General features: G+C 52.3%; 1 protein-coding gene across 1 annotated transcript in view; it reads left to right on the top strand.

Annotated features, from left to right (window-relative positions):
- LOC144326624 (uncharacterized) overlaps positions 1–20,560 on the top strand; it is a 297,359-nt gene that overhangs the window by 154,569 nt on the left and 122,230 nt on the right. The gene's annotated exons all lie outside the window — the stretch shown is intronic.

The following is a 20,560-nucleotide window of genomic DNA, read 5'->3' as shown; positions in this document are numbered from 1 at the left end:
TGTCCTCTGGGGTGTTAGTCACCCCTCCCAGTTTGGTGTCATCTGCAAATTTGATCAGGATGCCCTTGAGTCCATCATCCAAGTCGTTGATAAAGATGTTGAATAAGACCGGGCCCAAGACAGAACCCTGTGGCACCCCACTAGTCACTCTTCTCCAGGATGAAGAGGAACCATTGATAAGCACCCTTTGGGTTCGGTCAGTCAGCCAGTTACAAATCCACTGAGTGGTAGCATAGTCAAGACCGCATTTTACCAGCTTCTTTACAAGAATATCATGGGGCACCTTGTCAAATGCCTTGCTGAAATCAAGGTAGACTACATCCACTGCGTTCCCTTCATCTACCAGGCTTGTAATTCTGTCAAAAAACGAGATCAGGTTAGTCTGACATGACTTATTTTTCAGAAATCCATGCTGACTATTGGTGATCACAGCATTCCTTTCTAGGTGCTCACAGACTGTTTGCTTAATGATCTGCTCCAGAATCTTCCCTGGTATTGATGTCAGACTGACTGGGCGGTAATTATTTGGGTCCTCTCTTTTCCCCTTTTTGAAAATAGGGACAACATTTGCCCTCCTCCAGTCTGCGGGGACTTCGCCTGTTCTCCAGGAATTCTCAAAGATGACTGCCAGTGGTTCTGAAATCACATCTGCCAGTTCTTTTAATACTCTTGGATGCAGTTCATCTGGCCCTGGAGACTTGAATACATCTAGACTAGCCAAGTATTCTTGTACTATCTCCTTAGTTATTCTGGGTTGTGTTTCCTCTGCTGAATCATTTGCTCCAAATTCTTCAGGTCGGGCATTGTTTTCTTTATCGGAGAAGACTGAGGCAAAGAAAGCATTGAGGAGTTCAGCCCTTTCTGTGTCCCCTGTTTGCATTTCACCATCTTCTCCTCTGAGTGACCCCACGGTTTCTTTGTTCTTCCTTTTGCTACGAACATACCCATAAAAGCCTTTTTTGTTGCTTTTAACCTCTCTAGCAAGCCTGAGTTCATTTTGTGCTTTAGCTTTTCTGACTTTGTGTCTACACGTGCTGGCTATTTGTTTGAATTCCTCTTTGGTGGTTTCCCCCCTTTTCCATTTTTTGTACACATCCTTTTTTAATCTTAACTCAGTTAAAAGTTCTTTAGATAGCCACCCTGGCTTCTTTAGGCACCTTCCATGTTTCCGTCTCATTGGTATTGCCTGAAGTTGTGCTTTTACTATCTCCCTCTTAACAAACTCCCAGCCATCTTGAACTCCCTTTCCTTTTAGTATTACTGTCCATGGGATCTCACCCAGCACTTCCCTAAGCTTTATGAAGTCGGCTTTCTTAAAGTCGAGAAATTGAGTCCTAGTATGCTTGGCTGCTCCTTTCCGCTGTATAGTAAACTTCAGAAGAGCATGATCACTCGCGCCTAATGATCCTTCCACTTCTACCCCACTAACCAGGTCATCAACATTGGTTAGGACCAGATCTAAAATGGCTGTTCCTCTTGTTGCTTCTCCCACTTTCTGGACAATGAAGTTGTCTGCAAGGGCAGTGAGGAATCTGTTTGACCTTATGCTCTTGGCTGAGTTTGACATCCAACAAATATCCGGGTAATTGAAGTCCCCCATTACTACTATTTCCCTTCCTTTTGCATGCTTGGCCATCTGTTCCAGGAAGGCATCATCTATGTCCTCCGTTTGGCTTGGGGATCTATAGTAAACTCCCACAATGAGGTCACTGTTATTCTTCTCTCCCTTAATTTTCACCCAAATGCTCTCACTTTGGCTTTGAGGTTCTAAATCTTGGATCTCTTCACAGGTATACACATCCCTGACATATAACGCCACTCCTCCTCCTTTCTTGTCTGGTCTGTTTCTTTGAAATAGATTGTATCCCTCCATTATTACATTCCAATCGTGGGATTTATCCCACCAGGTTTCAGTGATTCCTATTATGTCATATTTAGTTTGCTGTACCAGGAGCTCAAGCTCATCTTGTTTATTTCCCATGCTTTGCGCATTAGTGTACAGACATTGAAGTCCATTAATCATTCCCCCGTGTCTCTTATTTAAGGATTTTTTCCTCCCACCACTAGGTCTGCATGCTCTTTGCTCCATTCGGTCTATGACATTTGGATGATCATCTTCATCAATTGATAGACTCCTACCTTCAGGAGCACTGTCTCCCTCCCCCACATTAGTCAGTTTAAAGCCCTCCTGATGAGGTTTCTGAGATTTTTTGCATAAACATTCCTCCCAACCGTTGTGAGGTGCAGCCCATCGCTTGCCAGAAGTCCATCTTCAAGAAACTGCAGTCCGTGATCTAAGAATCCAAACCGTTCCTGTTTACACCATTTGCGAAGCCAGTTGTTCACTTCCACTATTTTTCCCTCTCTCCCTGGGCCACGTCGTTCAACTGGGAGGACAGATGAGATGACAATTTGTGCATTTAATTGCTTCAATTTCCTGCCCAGAGCCTCGTAATCTCTTTTGATCTTCTGGAGGCTATTGCTTGCAGTGTCATTGGTTCCCACATGAACCAAGAGGAAGGGGTATTTGTCAGTGGGTTTTATGATTCCTTGCAGTCGTTCAGTTACATCTTGGATCTTAGCCCCGGGGAGACAGCACACTTCCCGAGACATCTTGTCAGGCCCACAGATCACTGCTTCTGTTCCCCTCAGTAGGGAATCCCCTATCACCACCACACGCCTCCTCTTAGGTCTGGTCGGGGTTCTTCTGTGAGCTGTCCGTTCCAAGGTCGCCTGGACATTCCCTGAGGACTGCCTTTGCTGCTCGTCTTCATATACCTGATCGACTGTAATGAGGGAGAGATCCTCAAATGGAGTCTGCTCTTCGTCTTCCATGGTAGGGGAAAGGACCTCAAAGCGATTGCGTATTTCTAAACAATCAGAGCGAACCCTGGGCCTCCTACTTCTTTGAGTCACGTTTCTCCATATATCTGGCTCCTGTGTTGGTGAACTAGCCACCTTCTCAGGGGAGTCCCCTGTCTCTTCCTTGGTGGAGACGGTGTGCTCTGTTGCTGATGTTGAATAAGACCGGGCCCAAGACAGAACCCTGTGGCACCCCACTAGTCACTCTTCTCCAGGATTAAGAGGAACCATTGATGAGCACCCTTTGGGTTCGGTCAGTCAGCCAGTTACAAATCCACTGAGTGGTAGCATAGTCAAGACCGCATTTTACCAGCTTCTTTACAAGAATATCATGGGGCACCTTGTCGAATGCCTTGCTGAAATCAAGGTAGGCTACATCCACTGCGTTCCCTTCATCTACCAGGCTTGTAATTCTGTCAAAAAACGAGATCAGGTTAGTCTGACATGACTTATTTTTCAGAAATTATTTTTCAGAAATCCATGCTGACTATTGGTGATCACAGCATTCCTTTCAGGCTCCCCAATGCTGATTTTATGTTTGATATATTTCACACGCCTGTCTGAGTGGAGCGTGAGAAAGGAAGACTGTCTTATCTCTTTTCCGGTGTGAGACGGTGAAACTGCTGTCACTTTTATGTCGTTCTGTTTTGTTCTTAGAGCTGATGAGAACGGATGCCATTATGCACATGTATGTAAATATTATGTAAATGAATAGTTTAGAACGACGATGCTTCTTTCTTTTGCTGAGTTAAGCCAGAAGGCTAGTGTGCATCAATCAATAGTTGGTTTATGTCGCTGGAGCGCCCTGGAGAAGAAGGGGATGCCTTTTCCAGAGCTATGCTCACTGGAGGACGCTCGGAGATCCGGGGGGGGGGGGCTGCAGGTAGCCCAGAGCGTTTTCCAACAAAGGCTTCCCTTCACCCACCTTCCAATCCGGTTATGACGATAGTCCTCTCCAGATCGAGACCTTCGTACTCAGTGGCTGATTCAATCAGCAGGTTATCTTGTCTCCTTCTTCCAGAGCATGTCTCCTTTTAAAGTCCAAATTCATATCTATCTTAAAAAACAGAAGAACTGCCGCTCATGGTGACTACGTTGGAGAGTTACCGATAAGTGCAGTGCCATGCACTCAGCGTCCCCTGCCCCGCATCTTAGAAGCAAGTGACAGGTATTGGACGATCTGCGAGTGAGAACTCACCCCCTCGACCCGGGGGGGGGGGGCTTCCAAGGATAGTAACTCTCCAATCCTCCTTAATTATCTGCATGTCCACTATCATGGGATCTGCTGTTTGCCATGGCAGCTACAGACTGGAAGTGCTATTGTTTATATTTTACAAATAAATTGTGTCGCAACACCTCCTCGTTCTTAGCTATGTGAAGAGGGAAGTGTTCGTATAAAACATTATCTGGGGGGGGGGCAGATCTGTTTAGCGGCATAACCAGGAAGGACTGGCCTCCTAGCTGCAAATCTTGCATGAGGAGGGAATGTGGCAGAGCAGAGAGTGGGCAGTGCCAGAGAGACCTCGATGCAATGGGGAGGTGGCCTAAGTGTGTGTTAAATGCTTCACTGGAAGCTCGTATCACATTATCCCCAAGATAACACACTTAGGGGAGAAACCCTGTGGATGTCTATAGTGTGCAGGTCCCAGACTTAAGGGTCAACTTTCTACAAATCCTCAAGCTGCCTGGAGGCAGGAGCCACCTCTGAGCATTGAGGCAGCCAAGAGGAAGCTTCCTTTGAAGGTCATAGGGGCATGTGGACCTGGCGTGACCAGTTTTCAGGGCTCTTTCCAGGAACGGCTGAACCCATCCTTCACAAGTGAGGCCTGGTGTGCTCTCAAAGGGGTGGGGAAGGGAGGGAGAGGCCCAAAGTCTCTGCCTCCTCCACACCCCCTGGGGTTTAGCCTGTATCTGGACTGCACCACTTCAGCCTGCAAGGAAGACCCTCTTTTCTGGGACACATGGATTCCACCACTTGGGGAAGCAGACCAAGTCAGGGGGGAGGAGATGTCCAGCCAGGACCCTCCTCCCTTGGGAGAAGGAGTGCACTGGGGAGAAGTCCATCCTGCCAGCTGCCTCCCCTCTAGTCTGAGGTGGGACGGATCCTGCCCAGCCATAGAGCCATCACTCGGGAGGATGAGGACCGAGAATTTGGGTGCAACTTGCGCTATTGATGCTCCCCTGAGATTTCCTGTAACAGGAATAGCATCTCCGATGGGGCACATCCTTGCATTACAAAATGAGTAACAGAATGAACTTCAACAGGGACAAATGTCAGGCCTTGCACTTAGGCAGGAAGACCCACCTGCACAAATAGAGGATGGGGGACACCTGGCTGACTAGCAGTACATGTGAGAAGGATCCAGGGGTCTTGGTGGACCACTAGCTTAATCTGAGTCCGCAGGGTGATGCAGCAACAAAGAAAGATTATTCTAGGCTGTAGGGTATGTGACGGAAAATCCGGGTGCGTAATTACTCTGCCACCCAGCTCGTCGGACTAAGTCCGCGGGTCCCTGCGGAGAAGAAAGGAGCTCAGCCGGACGCAGGAGCAAAATACGAAGATCCAAGTTTATTGCGCAACAGGTTCAAGTCGGGATTGAACCCCGAGAATGGGGCGACATAAACTTTTAAAAGTTCCCTCCGTGTCCCAGAATACAGTGCACGAAACGTCATGAATACATTATGGGAAGGTTGGGTTTTGCGAGTTACATCATGAATATATTTCACACGTCACGAATATATTAAAGAAAGGTGGGGTTACATTAATTAACATTTGAGATAAGGGAGGGGGGAACATGCAGAGCGAGAGATATACATAGATAAACATTTATTGAGTACCGGTGGTGGCAAGACAATGGACCAGAGATATGCATCGTCTGCCACCTAATATTGCCCGGAGGAAGGGTTAGGCGAAACGATCTGACAGGATTAAGAAGTTCCTGTGTACGTGACCTGCCGTTTCGGGGATTATGGAAGTAGGGGTAGCATCATGGAGTCCAAAGGGAACTGAGTTGAATGACACCAGGAGCGAAGAAATCGGAGTTACGGTTGATTTTATATCAATTTTCAAAGGTTTCAATGCTCTCCAACCCATTCTGTATTGTCGATCAAAAACAGAAACAGAATGGATACATTGTAACAAGAATGGATACATTATAACAAGATTGTAGCAAGATTTGACAGTTTTACGAGGTCCCTGGTTTCAGATCCATTGTTCTCGCAGTGGGGGGCCGTCAGCAGCTTGTCAGGAGTGAAATGAGGCGTGCAGTAGCTCTCTGAGCTAGCTTCTGCAGGGCGAATGCATGGCTGTGATTGGCTAAAGCGCGGCCATAGGAATAAGCGGGGATACAGGAACACCCGGTCTACTCGTTCTACGTATGGAGCGCAAATAGGCATAGGAAGAGATAGGGGAATATATACATGTATTTGAGCTTATTTCGCTCGTGGAAGAAAGAGAAAAAAAGGGGTCTGGGAAAAGTGTGGTGCTTATGCAACGGTGAGGGGGCTGAGGGTGAGTGTACGGTGGGCACCCTCGAGGTCATTGCCTCGGACGTTCCAAAGGAAAAGGGGGGGAGGAGGCACCCCCCCGGTCCGTATCAGGTAGGACTCGAACCAAGGGCTTCAAGTTGCAAGAAAGGTGATTCTGATGAAACCTTTGCCAGCAAGCAGTGGCGTAGCGTGGGGGGTGCCAGGGGTGCCAGCCGCACCAGGCGCAACATCTGCGGGGGGCGCGAGTCCAGAGGGAAGGGACAAGTTCCTTCCTCCGCTGGGCTCCCTGCCGCCACTGCCAGCCTTGCGCCCTAGCGCGCGCGCGCGCCCCCGCCGCCGCTGCGGCTGCACTCCACTCACTGCTCGCAGGAGGAGCAGCCGCTGCAGCAGCGCTGACGCCGCCACCGACGCCTGGCTGGGCACGGGCAGCCTCTGCACCCCGACGCTGACGCCATCCCCTTCCCCCTTTTTTTCCAGAGCTGGGGGAGGGGGAGGTTTTAAAAGGGGGTTTTGCATTGGCGATCCTGCAGCACTTTGGGCCGCACGACGCGAGCGCGCAGCACGGATCAGCCATGACCCCACCCCGTGCATTTCCTGGGGAAAAGTGCTCCGCGTGGGAGACGCGTTTCCCCTTCATTCCCTCTCGTGCAAATCCTCCTTGGGTTCCCTCCCCTGTCTTTCCTCTCCCTACCTCACAAAAGCCTCACCTCGTCGCCTCCTCGCTGCGTTTCCCTCTGCGGAAGAAGGAGCAGGGCGCTTTTGCAACTTTGGATTGCAACTTCCTGCTTCCCTGGGAAACAGAGCCCGGCCGGGTCAGTTGTCCAGCGGAGGGCCAGTTCCCCCCTCCCTCCCTCTCTCTCTCTCTCTCTCTCTGCAACCCTTGCGCGCCCCCCTGCGTACTGTTAGGATATTTCCGTTCCACCTTAAAAGGGAGCAGGCTTTGAGAGTCACAGAGTCTGCGCATGTCCTGTTCACAGGATGTTTATGTTCTGATGTTCCTTTCGATTTCAGTTGGCCAGAGACTCAGAACAGAACGGTCATGTTTTCCTTTGTTCTGTTCAACACTAAATAAAGTCTGTAAATTATGCTCTTCTGCGGTGCGAGCTTTTGGCTGTGTTTCTGCTGATAAACAGTGTACACAAGCCTGGAATGTGGCAATCTATTTCTAAGGCTTCGTGTCGCTAACTGCTGGATCTGCCTGTCTCCGGGAGATCGATGGACGTCCGGCAGCCGGCTTGGGGCCATGATGGACAATATCTCCCTGGCAGTTTCCCAACAACAAGGTTTCGGGCCCAGATTCACAGCACCTACAGGAGAGTAAATGCTGCAACAGACTGCGTTTGAGAGGTACGGTGGGAAAAGCGAAAGAAAAGAGGGAGGCTTTTGGCTTTTCTGTTTACCTTGCAAGGAGTCTTTGATCTCCGGCAAGGCTTAATTGGCCTGGGAGCCGAGCCAAAGAGTTCGTGATTAATGAGCTGCCAAGATAAGGAGTCTTTGAAGGCATAAAAGGCTCACGGCTCAAATAAAAAGCTGGAATGGAGTTTTTCCAAGCTTCTGGAGATGCTGAATGCCTTGAGTTACATGGGCAGAATTATGAAACCTGGGCAAAGTGGTGTGAGAGTTTGCTGCGTCAGTTTAGGGTGTGGCATACCGTGAGTGAGGTCCCCCCAGTTCCTCTGACAGAGAGATGGAAAGCCGATGATTCGAAGGCGATAGACGTAATAGTCTTATCCGTATCTCTTGAGGAAATTAAGACGCTGGCTGGCAACACCACTGCACGTGGGATGTGGAATGCTTTGATGAAAGCTCACATGTCAGTCATCCCAGCCCAGAGTTTGACTGCATCGGAGGTCCTGGCTGTTTCCCAGAATGCGAGTGAATGCAGGGATGCTGAGGGCACCGGTTGCAAGCTGCAGGGGGAGCTGACCGTCACGTCATCCCAGGCAGCATTCCAGCCTCCAGAGGGAGCCAAGGAGTCGGCAGCTGAGAGCTCTGATTCTCGTGAGAACCAAGGTCATCGCCTTTGCAGAGGCCGGAAAGGCAAAGGTAAACAGGCGTCTGCAGATGGCCAGAAGCAGAGGGAGGGTGAAGAGCCCGCGCCAGGGAAAAACAAAGCGTTGTTTACTGGCACAGCTTCACCAAAGGCTAAAGGCACGTCTGCTGACCAGAAGCAGGGGGGCAAGCTGCAAAAGCCCACGCCAGTGGAAGACAAGGCTATGTTTGCTGGCACAGCTTCACCAAAGGCTAAAGGCACGTCTGCTGGCCAGGAGCAGCAGGGGGGCAAGCTGCAAAAGCCCACGCCGGTGCAAAACAAGGGTTTGCTTGCTGTAAAGACTGCTCCAACAGCCAAAGGCAGCTTTGTTGTTGATTCAGGCTGTACCCGCCACATCTCGAAGGATCGGCACCTCTTTATCTCCTTCAAGCCTCAGGAAGGTGAGATCCACCTGGCTGATGGAAGGACGTTGCAAATTGCAGGAGAAGGGACTGTGAAACTTGCAAGTTTGCACACAACCATCAGCGGTGTACTTTATGTTCCGGAAGCTGCTAGCAACTTGCTTAGCGTCCCGCAGCTTACTGGGCGTGGTTTTCAGATTTCCTTCAAGAGGAGCGTCTGTATCATCAGTAAAGGCAAAGAGGACTATTTGCATGCAAAGTTTATGGATGGTTTGTTCCATATAACTTATGAGGACACTGCTGTTGTATCTAATGCTGATTCTTGTTGTGTTGCACAAACTAACAAAGTTCTTCATGCAGGTTGCATTCACGATGCGCATCAAAGGTTTTGTCACCTCTCTTGGAAGGCACTGGCCAAGATGCCAGAGGTGGTTGAAGGTTTGAACATCAAACCCTGTAAATTTCACATGAAATGTGTATCTTGTGCAGAGAACAAGGTGAAGGTTGCTCCAAAAGGCAAGGAGTCTAGCAGGCAGGCTTCCAAACCCTACCAGCTAGTGCATGTGGACCTGGTTGGGCCACTTACGCCCTCTTTAGGGGGAGCAAGGTTCTTCATGGTTCTGATTGATTCTTTTTCTAGGTACATTCATGTGTTTTTGCTTGAACAGAAATCGCAAGTGTCAGGGGTTCAGGAGCAGAGGCGAGGGCAAGGGAGGAAACAGAGAGCGAGGGGGAGGAGTCCGAAGAAAGGATGAGTGATGACGACGACCCGAGATCTCCGAGTCTTTCCAGTGAATCAGAAGATTCACAGAAAGGAGCGCCAGTGGCTGTGCTGGTCCCAGGGGGAATAAGGTACTATTACCGTAGGCCAAGATCAGTTCAGAGTCTCTAGCAGGGTAGATGATCACTAGATGAGACGCGAGGTCCGAGACAGGGAGCCGGGCGGGGTAACAGGAACGATGGTAGGGCAGAAGCAGGAAGCCAGGCGAGGAACAGGAACACTGGTAGGGCAGAAGCAGGAATCCAGGCGAGGAACAGGAACACCGGAGAGTCAGAAACAGGAAGCCGGGCGAGGAATAGGCACACTGGGAGTGCCGAACAAGGACTGGGTAAAACAGGTACTCCACAACGACGTTGCTCCCGCAACCTGGGACCGGGCTGCCTGACCTTTATCTTCTTCTAAGGCCGGGGGCGGTCCCGGCCCCCAGAAGCCCCGCCTCTCTTGGCCTTAAGGCGAGCACTCCTCCTGGGAGACACCAGTTCCCTTCGCCTCTCTGCCCTAAGCCTCTGCAGATCAGGAGAGGCCGAAGGGTTACTGGGCCCCGGGGGAGGCTCACCTGTAGCCACTGAGTCTTCCAGCACCTCTGGGGCCTGAATGATTTCACCTGGTGCCTGCTCTTGAGTTTCCTCAGCATCTAGGCCTTGCCCCAGTTCAGCCGGCCCTGGAGGCGGGGACTCCTGTGCCGGCTGGGATTCCTCCGGATCGCTCTCAGACTCGGAATCCCAGGCCATCACACCATCCCCCCTCCCAGGCCCCCCCCTCACTTGAGGGTCCGGACCCGGCTTGCTGGGGTACTCCGCATGAAACTCTTGGATGCAGGCAGGCGCATGGACGTTGACCGCTGGTTCCCAGGAACGGTCCTCTGGCCCATACCCCTTCCAGTCAATGAGATACTGCAGCCTTCCCCTGCGGTATCGGGAGTCCAGAATGCGTTCCACCTCGTACTCAGGCTCTCCCTGCACCAAAACTGGCTGCGGTCGGGGACGGTCCGGGTGGAACTCGTCGGGTGGGGCCACCGGACTCAGAAGGGACCTGTGGAATACCGGGTGAACCTTCAGGTTTGCTGGCAACCGGAGACGGAATGCCACAGGCGAGACCTGGTTCACAATCGGGAACGGGCCAGTGAACCGGGCGTCCAGCTTCCGCGAAGGTCGAGAAGGGTGGAGGTGGCGAGTGGAAAGCCATACCAGGTCACCGACGTGAAGTTCCGGCCCCACCTGGCGGTGGCGGTCAGCCTGGACCTTGTACGCCTCCTTGGCCTGGCGCAGCTGCTCTATCAACAGCTGTTGCTGGGACTGGAGCTCCTGAAGCCACTCCGTCACCGCAGGGACCGCAGATGCCGGCAGCACATCCGGAAACAACCGTGGATGAAAGCCATAACTGGCCTGGAACGGGGTCTGCTGGGTGGACGCATTCACCGCGTTGTTATAAGCGAACTCCGCCAATGCTAGGTGGTCGACCCAGTCGTCCTGCTGGTAGCTGCAGTAACACCGGAGGTACTGTTCCAGCACCGCGTTCGCCCGTTCCGTCTGGCCATCAGTCTGTGGGTGGTAAGCAGATGAGAGACAGACCTCTGTTCCGAGGGCCTGGTGCAAAGCACGCCAAAACCGGGACGTGAACTGAACGCCGCGGTCGGACACTACACGCTCAGGTAGGCCATGCAGGCGGAAGACATGCTGAAGGTACAGCTGCGCGGTTTCCTTAGCTGAGGGTACGGATGGGCAGGGGGCACAGTGCACCATCTTCGTGAAGTGGTCGGAGAAAACTAGAAGGCAGGTGCAGCCACGAGACGGGGGTAACTCCACTACAAAGTCCAGAGAAACTGTGTGCCAAGGACGTGGTGGAACCGGCAACGGCTGTAGAAGGCCGGGGGGTCGCCCGGTAGGCCCCTTGGCCCGCCTGCAGACGTCACAACCAGCGACGTAGCGAGCCACGTCAGCCTTCAAACGGGGCCACCAAAACTCACGGCTTACCAGATGGGTGGTCCGATACCGCCCAAAGTGCCCCGCCGCTGGAGCATCATGGGTCATCTGGAGAACCTCAGCCCGCAGCGGCCCTGGTGGGATGTACAGGCGCCCGTGGTGCAGCAGAAGGCCCTGATGCGAGACCAGCCCTGGATACTGAGGGCATGATCCTTCAGCCAGTTCCCGGAGTCGTTCCTGGGCCCAAGCGTCGACCCGCTGCTGTTCCCGCACCCGAGCCTGCAGTGGCTCAACCTCCTGGGTGGCCAGGAATGCAGCTGGTGGTAGGATCGTGGTGGGTGCTGCTTGCTGAACCGTGTCTGCGTTGTCTTCAGGTTTCCGGGACAGGGCATCCGCCTTCTGGTTTTGGGAGCTAGGGATGTAGCGGATCCGGAACTGGAACCGGGAGAAGAACAACGCCCACCGGATCTGCCTTTGGTTCAGCTTGCGGGTGGTCTGGAGGTATTCCAGGTTCCGGTGGTCGGTTCTTACCTCCACCGGGTGTCTTGCTCCTTCCAGATGGTGGCGCCAAACCTCAAAGGCCACCTTGATGGCCAGTAGTTCCCGCTCCCACACGGTATAGTTACGCTCCGCTGGAAGGAGCTGGCGGGAATAGAAGGCGCAGGGTAAGAGTGGCGCTTCCGGTCCGTGCTGCTGAGACAAGACGGCACCGAGAGCCATACTGGAGGCGTCAGTCTCTACCACAAAGGGTCGAGAAGGATCCGGATGTTGCAAGATTGGCGCTCTCTGGAAACAGGCCTTCAACCCTTGAAATGCCTCCTCCGCCTCCTTGTCCCAGGAAAACGGCGTCTTGGGGCGCAGTAGCCGGGTCAACGGGGTGGTGCGGTGAGCATAATCCGCAATGAAGGTCCGGTAATAGTTGGCGAACCCCAGGAAACGCTGTAGGTCCTTGCGGTTCCGAGGTGCCGCCCATTCTCGAACCGCTGCCACCTTCCCCGGATCCATCTGCACCCCACCTGGTGAGAGTCGGTGACCCAGGAAGTCCACTGACCGCTGATGAAACTCACACTTGCTGAGCTTTGCATACAGACGATGCTCGCGCAAGCACTGCAGCACGGTCCGGACATGGCCCTCGTGGCACGCAGGGTCACGGGAGTAAACCAGAATGTCATCCAAGTACACCACCACGTACTTGTCTAGCAAGTCCTGGAACACGTGGTTGATGTACCGTTGGAACACAGCAGGCGCGTTGCACAAACCAAAGGGCATAACCAGGTATTCGAACTGTCCGTACCGGGTCCCGAATGCTGTCTTCCACTCATCCCCGGCGCGGATCCGAATCAAATTGTAGGCTCCCCGGAGGTCTAACTTGGTGAACACCTGCGCCCCTTGCACCCGCTCCAGTAACTCCGAAATAAGGGGCAAGGGGTACCGGTCCGGGATGGTAATTTTGTTCAGGGCCCGGTAATCATGGCAAAGGCGGAGCTCCCCACATTTCTTTTTAACAAAGAGCACTGGCGCAGCAGTGGGCGAGGTAGAAGGTCTAATGAACCCACGCTCCAGGTTCTTGCGCAAGAAGTCCTGCAAAGCCTCGCGCTCTGGCTCTGTTAACGAGTATAAGCGACTCACCGGTAGAGGCGCTCCGGGCTGGAGGTCTATGCCGCAGTCAAAGGACCGATGCGGCGGCAGCTGGTCTGCCCCCCGTTCCTCGAACACGTCGTGATAGTCCCGGTACTCAGCGGGGAGCGTTGCAGCAGCCTCCTCAGTGGGCGCAGCTGCTAGCATCTCAGTCTCAGCAGGAGAACTGGGGTCTGGGAAGTGTACAGTCCGTTTGACCCAGTCAATCTGCACATTGTGAGCCTCCAGCCAGTCCATCCCAAGCACCAGGGGGAACCGGGGCATGGAGGCAATATCCAGAGTTCGCATCTCACGGTGCTGCTGGAGGCACAGGACCAGGGGCTGGGTCTCCTGAGTGACGGCACCCGAACGCAGGGGCCGCCCGTCGATTGCCTCCACCTGTACCGGTTCTGGCTTGTTCCGAAGTGGCACCCGATGCTGGGCAGCAAAAGCAGCGTCCATATAAGAGCGGGTTGCCCCTGAATCCACCAGAGCATGGGTAAGAATCCATGGCCCTCCTGGAGGGTATAGATGTACTGGAACCATAAGGTGTTGTAATTCAATTGGTGCGGCCCCATTCTGTGCTGTTTGGGACCCCAGGTAGCCAGGGCCATCAGCTACTGGGGTTTGGCGGTTTCCCTGCGGCTGGCGTTTCTCAGGACAGGACCGTGCATAGTGTCCACTTCCGCCACAATAGAGACATAGGTTCCCCTCCCGACGCCGCGACTTCTCTGCGGGGGAGAGGCGTGGCCGCACTGCCCCAAGCTGCATAGGTTCCTCCAATGACTCAGCTGGGCCTGTGGGGCTGCTGGTAGACACTGGGGCCGAGAACTGGAGGTGCCGGCGGCCCCGAGCCTGACGCCGGTCCTCTAGCCGATCGTCTATCTGTAGACTCCGTTGAATAAGGGTGTCTAGCGTGGTGGGGCGTTCCATTGTGGCCAGCTGGTCCAGTATCTCATCTGAAAGCCCCTCGAGATACTGGTCCCGAAGAGCAGAGTCGTTCCAGGTCAAGTCCTGTGCCAGCAGCCGGAATTCTGTGGTGTATGCGGCCACCGTGGACTTGCCCTGTCTCAACCGCCGAATCGCCCGGTTGGCTTGACTCCCCTTCTGAGAGTTGCGGCCTCCAACAGATTGCAAAACCCCCCGTAGTCTGCCAGCAAGGGGGAGTCTTGCCTGAGCAGCGGCAACGCCCACTTGGCCGCCTGGTCCTTTAACAAACTAATCAAAAAATGCACCTTGGTGCGGTCGTCAGGGAAGTTCCGGGCGCGCCCCTGAATATACAGCTTGGCCTGGGCAAGGAACATGGGAAAGCTGGCCGGGGCCCCATCAAATTTCTCAGACAAGGCCACTGGGTACTTGCCAGAAGCCGGGGCGTCGGCCCCAGGAGCCGGTAGGGCGTCCAAACGCTGCTGTAGTGCCGTAACCGCGTTACTGAGCTGCTGCACGGTGTGCGTCAAGGCCTGGTTCTCCTGGGCTATTGCCAACAGTCTAGCCGCTTGGTCGGCCATGGCCTCTGACTCTTCCCGAACGCACCCCAACAAAGAGGGAGTGCGGGTGTGGCGGGAGCAAACTGTGCTGGTCCCAGGGGGAATAAGGTACTATTACAGTAGGCCATGATCAGTTCAGAGTCTCTAGCAGGGTAGATGATCACTAGATGAGACGCGAGGTCCGAGACAGGGAGCCGGGCGGGGTAACAGGAACGATGGTAGGGCAGAAGCAGGAAGCCAGGCGAGGAACAGGAACACTGGTAGGGCAGAAGCAGGAATCCAGGCGAGGAACAGGAACACCGGAGAGTCAGAAACAGGAAGCCGGGCGAGGAATAGGCACACTGGGAGTGCCGAACAAGGACTGGGTAAAACAGGTACTCCACAACGACGTTGCTCCCGCAACCTGGGACCGGGCTGCCTGACCTTTATCTTCTTCTAAGGCCGGGGGCGGTCCCGGCCCCCAGAAGCCCCGCCTCTCTTGGCCTTAAGGCGAGCACTCCTCCTGGGAGACACCAGTTCCCTTCGCCTCTCTGCCCTAAGCCTCTGCAGATCAGGAGAGGCCGAAGGGTTACTGGGCCCCGGGGGAGGCTCACCTGTAGCCACTGAGTCTTCCAGCACCTCTGGGGCCTGAATGATTTCACCTGGTGCCTGCTCTTGAGTTTCCTCAGCATCTAGGCCTTGCCCCAGTTCAGCCGGCCCTGGAGGCGGGGACTCCTGTGCCGGCTGGGATTCCTCCGGATCGCTCTCAGACTCGGAATCCCAGGCCATCACAGTGGCCAGAGCAAAGGGGGAGCCTAGGGGGACACCCCAGGAGGAAGGGACCAGCGGGGGTTCAGAGGGCAGCAGTTGGAAATCGGGGCCAGCGTCCCCAGCAGAGCGCAGTGGAGAGGAAGGGCGTCAGGGATCGAGCCCTGGCAGCTCGCAGCAGGGAGGAGGGCATGAGTCAGGAGTGACCACACCCCCATCGGGGAGCGAAGAAACGGTCAAGCGGAAAGTGGAAGGTTGGGCGCGCGCGCCAAGTTCAAATGCACAGGAAGGCGGCGCAGTAAGCAGCCCGGAAAGGGAGCCAGGTCCTAAAGCCCGACGCAAGGAGACAGGAGGGTCCGGGGGGTCAGCGTCAGAGGAGTCCCGGAGGGAGGAGACCACGGGGGGCAGAGGGACCCAGAGAAGGACGGTCAGGCGGAAAAGGTGGAGTAAGGCAAGGATATTAAGTTGGTGTACGAGGGGCGGAGATTCAGACGGAGCTACGCCGGTCTAGCTTATAAGACGTAGGGCTGCACGCGGCAGCTTGGAAATGGAAACTGTAACTCAATAAAGACTTTTATTAAGTGAACGCTGGCTAGCGTGATCCTCTGGGAGCTAGGATCTGGGAGCAGCTCTGACAGCAAGCGTTTCCGAAGTTTAAGGCATTCTGTGCTTGGTTGGAGAATGTGCATGGCAAACGTATTGCCTGTCTGTTTTCCGATCGAGGTGGGGAATTCACTTCTCAGCAGTTTGAAGCTTTCCTGACTGAGAAGGGAATCCAGCATGACATGTCAACCCCCAGATCGCCATGGATGAATGGGCTTGCGGAGAGAGCAAATCAAACATTGCTGCAAGGAATCAAAACCTTGTTGCATGATGCCAATCTCCCTGATAAGTTTTGGGGGGAAGCTTTGGGGAATTTGGTTTACAGTTTTAATCGCAGATTGTCATCACCCATTGGTTGTACCCCCTATGAGAAGATGTTTGGCAAGAAACCCAACACCAAACACATGAAAATTTTTGGTTCTGACATGTGGGTACACTCCCCACAAACCAACAAGCTTGGGAAGCGTGGGGCACATGGTTTGTTCATGGGGTACGAAAAAGGTGCATACAGGGTATGGATGACTAACTCTAAGTCCATTAAGTTCACAAGGAGTGTTGAGTACAATCCTAAGTGGAGGGAAAATGTGGGAATTTTCCAGAGTTACCCAGAGGAGGATGAAGGTGATGTCAAGCAAGCAGCTAAAGCTGAGGAAGCTGCTGAGGATGATGATGATGAGGATGATGATGATGATCAGAGTTCGGATTCCAGTTCAGTGGGCGGTGCTGCTGCTAGTGTCAGTGACAGTGATGACACAGCAGACTACCAGAGCGCAAAGGCCTCAGTCAGACCATCTGATGCGTCTGTCAATGAACTGGAGGAACCACTGTTCACCATTGGTCACTTTTCTCCTAAGAAAGAGGAGATGAGTCCAGAAGACTTGCGTCTAGTACGTAGGTCTGAAAGGGCGACCAAAGGCAGACCTCCAAAGAGGTATGCTGATGAGTTTGCTAAGACAGCAACTGCTGTTCTTAGTAGCTCAGAGAAGGTGTGGGAACCTTCAAGCTTCAAAGAGGTTCAGGAGTTAACCTCTAAAGATGCTGAGCCTTGGCTTAATGCCATGAAGGCTGAAGTTGATTCCTTGAACAGGAACCAAACTTGGGAACTGGTACCGGTAGTCCCAGGAATGAGACTGGTTGGCAGCAAATGGGTCTTCAAGGCCAAGACAGACCAGAATGGCAAGGTAGTCAGACACAAAGCCAGATTGGTTGCCAGAGGTTTTTCACAGGTACCAGGACAGGATTACCACGAGACCTACTCACCCACAGTCAAATATGAGAGCATTCGGCTGATGCTCAAGATTGCTGCGGAGGAGAAACTGCATGTTTCCCACCACGACATTAATACAGCTTTTTTGTACGGGATTTTGGGGGGGGAGCTGTTCATGCTTCCACCTGATGGGATGGAAATACAGAAGGGAATGGTCTGTAAACTGCGGAAATCCTTGTATGGTCTCAAGCAGAGTGCCAGGTGTTGGAACACAAAACTCACTGAGACATTGCTTTCTCTAGGTTTTCACCAGGGCAAAGCTGATCCATGTGTGTTTGTCAAGGAGGAGGGGCAAAACAAACTGTATTGTTTATGTTTTGTTGATGATCTTCTGATGTTTTGGAAGAATCAGGCTTTTTACCAAAGCACTCTAACTCAACTGAAGGAGCACTTTGACATGAAGGATCTTGGTGAGGTATCCAACTATCTTTCTCTGCAGGTGGAGAGGGACCAAGCAGGTAATTTTCTGGTACACCAAACACAGAAAATTGCTGATGTGTTAACCAGGTTGAATTTGGTTGATGCAAACCCAGCAGACACACCGATGGTGACAGGTTACCAGGTAGACAGTACTGCTGAAGCGTTTTCTGACACAACGCTATACAGATGCATTCTAGGCAAGTTGAATTTAATTGCCAGATGTTCAAGACCTGACATAGCTGTAAGCTGTAATCTGCTTAGCAGACATGCCAACAATCCTACGGTTCAGGATTGGAAAGCTCTGAAGCGCATAGCCCGCTATTTGAAAGGGACTATGCACTACAGGCTGAGGTTCACCAGTCAGAAGACTGGAGGTCTTGAAATCTTTGCTGATGCAAGTTTTGGAAGTGACACCACGGATGGTACAAGCACTTCTGGTGTGTGCTACATGTACAACCACTGCCTGTTTGACTGGTTGTGCAAAAAGCAGACAACAGTGAGCCTAAGTTCCTGTGAAGCAGAACTCAATGCTCTGTCATTTTCACTCATGGATTGTGAATGGTTGATGCAACTGTTTAAGGACATCGGGGTTTCTGTGAAATGTCCTATACAAGTGTATCAAGACAATAGATCGTGTTTGGCTTTGCTGAACTCGGAGAGTTGCAAGCAGAGAACCAAGTACTTGCAGATTAAGCTACATCGTGCAAGAGAGTGTATTCAGAAAGGACTGATTCAAGTGTCCTACATGGCAGGAAATGAAATTCCTGCTGATCTGTTGTCTAAGGTTGTTAACAGAGAACAACATAAGGTTTATGTACAAAGGTTGCAATTGAGTGAACCACAGGTACAACAGGTTACACGGAAAGGGGGAGGATGTTAGGATATTTCCGTTCCACCTTAAGAGAGAGCAGGCTTGTGAGTCACAGAGTCTGCGCATTTCCTGTTCACAGGATGTTTATGTTCTGATGTTCCTTTCGATTTCAGTTGGCCGGAGACTCAGAACAGAACGGTCATGTTTTCCTTTGTTCTGTTCAACGCTAAATAAAGTCTGTAAATTATGCTCTTCTGCGGTGCGAGCTTTTGGCTGTGTTTCTGCTGATAAACAGTGTACACAAGCCTGGAATGTGGCAATCTATTTCTAAGGCTTCGTGTCGCTAACTGCTGGATCTGCCTGTCTCCAGGAGATCGATGGACGTCCGGCACACGGCTTGGGGCCATGATGGACAATATCTCCCTGGCAGTTTCCCAACACGTACTACTTGCAATGCAACTTCCACGCTCCATGCGCTTTCATAGAATCTGTCGAGCTGGAAGGGAGCCGAGGGTCATCTAGTCCCACCCGCTGCAATGCAGTAATACGCCGCTGCCCCCCTACAAGGGATCGAACCTGCAACCTTGGCCTTATCAGCGCCGTGCTCTTAAACTGAGCCACCCGGGCTCCCCTTTCCCCCACCTTCTTGCGTGCCTGAACCTGTCCGCGTTTTGCATTCTAACACTTGCAAGCTCCATCCTCCAGCAGTTCCCTGACGCCGGCTGCGCTTCCTTTCAGGCCAGTACTTGGCAGCCATAAACTCACACCGTGTCCAATATCCTATAAAAAGCATTAATCGGAATACCTTGCAACATTTCATCAAAGAAAATTGAGATGCCCTATTCCATAATAATAATAATAGTAATAATTTTATTATTTATACCCTTCTAATCTGACTGGGCTGCCCCAGTCACCTTGGATAAAAATATAATAAAGCATGAAACATTTAAAAAAAACTTCCCTTCAGATGACTTCTGAAGTTGTAGAGTTACTTATCTCCTTGGCTTGGGGGGTGTCTAATAAAAATAAAAATAAATTATTTATACCCTGCCCATCTGGCTGGGCTTCCCCAGCCACTCTGGGCGGCTTCCAAAAAAATATTAATACGTCAAACATTAAAAGCTTCCCTAAACAGGGCTGCCTTCGGATGTCTTCTAAAAGTCTGGTAGTTGTTCTTCTCTTTGACATCTGGTGGGAGGGCGTTCCACAGGGCAGGTGCCACCACCGAGAAGGCCCTCTGCCTGGTTCCCTGTAACTTGGCTTCTTGCAGGGAGGGAACCGCCAGAAGGCCCTCGGTGCTGGACCTCAGTGTCCGGGCAGAATGATGGGGGTGGAGACGCTCCTTCAGGTCTACTGGGCCGAGGCCGTTTAGGGCTTTAAAGGTCAACACCAACACTTTGAATTGTGCTCAGAAACGTACAGGGAGCCAATGTAGGTCTTTCAATGTAACTTCATACATTATTATTATTGTTGTTGTTGTTGTTGTTGTTTAGTCGTTTAGTCGTGTCCGACTCTTCGTGACCCCCTGGACCAGAGCACGCCAGGCACTCCTGTCTTCCACTGCTTCCCGCAGTTTGGTCAGACTCATGTTTGTGGCTTCCCCTCCCCATCCAGCTTGGTTTCCCTAGCCACTCGGAAACCCGAACCCTATGGAAATAGGGATGTCAAGGTTGCAGGTTCGATCCCCGCACGGGACAGCTGCGTGGTACTGCATCTTTCCTCAGGGCCTGCAAGACAGAGCTGTTCCACCTGGCCTTTGGTTTGGACTCAGTGGGACCCTTATGTCTTCCCTCCCCTTACAGTTTTGATTTGTGGGCTACTTTTAAAATGAGGCTGCTTTTCAAATTGCATTTTAACCTGTATTTTAAATTGGTCCCTCCCCCCATTATGTTTCTATTGTAATTTTACCGGTGTTAGCCGCCCTGAGCCCGGCTCTGGCTGGGGAGGGCGGGGTATAAATAAAATGTATCATCATCATCATCATAGGGGGTTGGACTAGATGACCATCGGGTCCCTTCCGACTCTAGGATTCTATGATTCTATAAAGTCAAGTGTTACCGGAAAAATTCGAGGGCGCGCTCGCCCTCGAGTGCTAAAATGCACGGGTTAGGGGGCGCAAATTACTTGCCTTGCCCCGGGTGCTGACAACCCACGCTACGC

Source organism: Podarcis muralis, chromosome 2 (genome assembly GCF_964188315.1).
Source record: "Podarcis muralis chromosome 2, rPodMur119.hap1.1, whole genome shotgun sequence".
NCBI classification, from domain to species: Eukaryota; Metazoa; Chordata; class Lepidosauria; order Squamata; family Lacertidae; genus Podarcis; species Podarcis muralis.
This window is presented reverse-complemented; position numbering and strand designations above follow the sequence as displayed.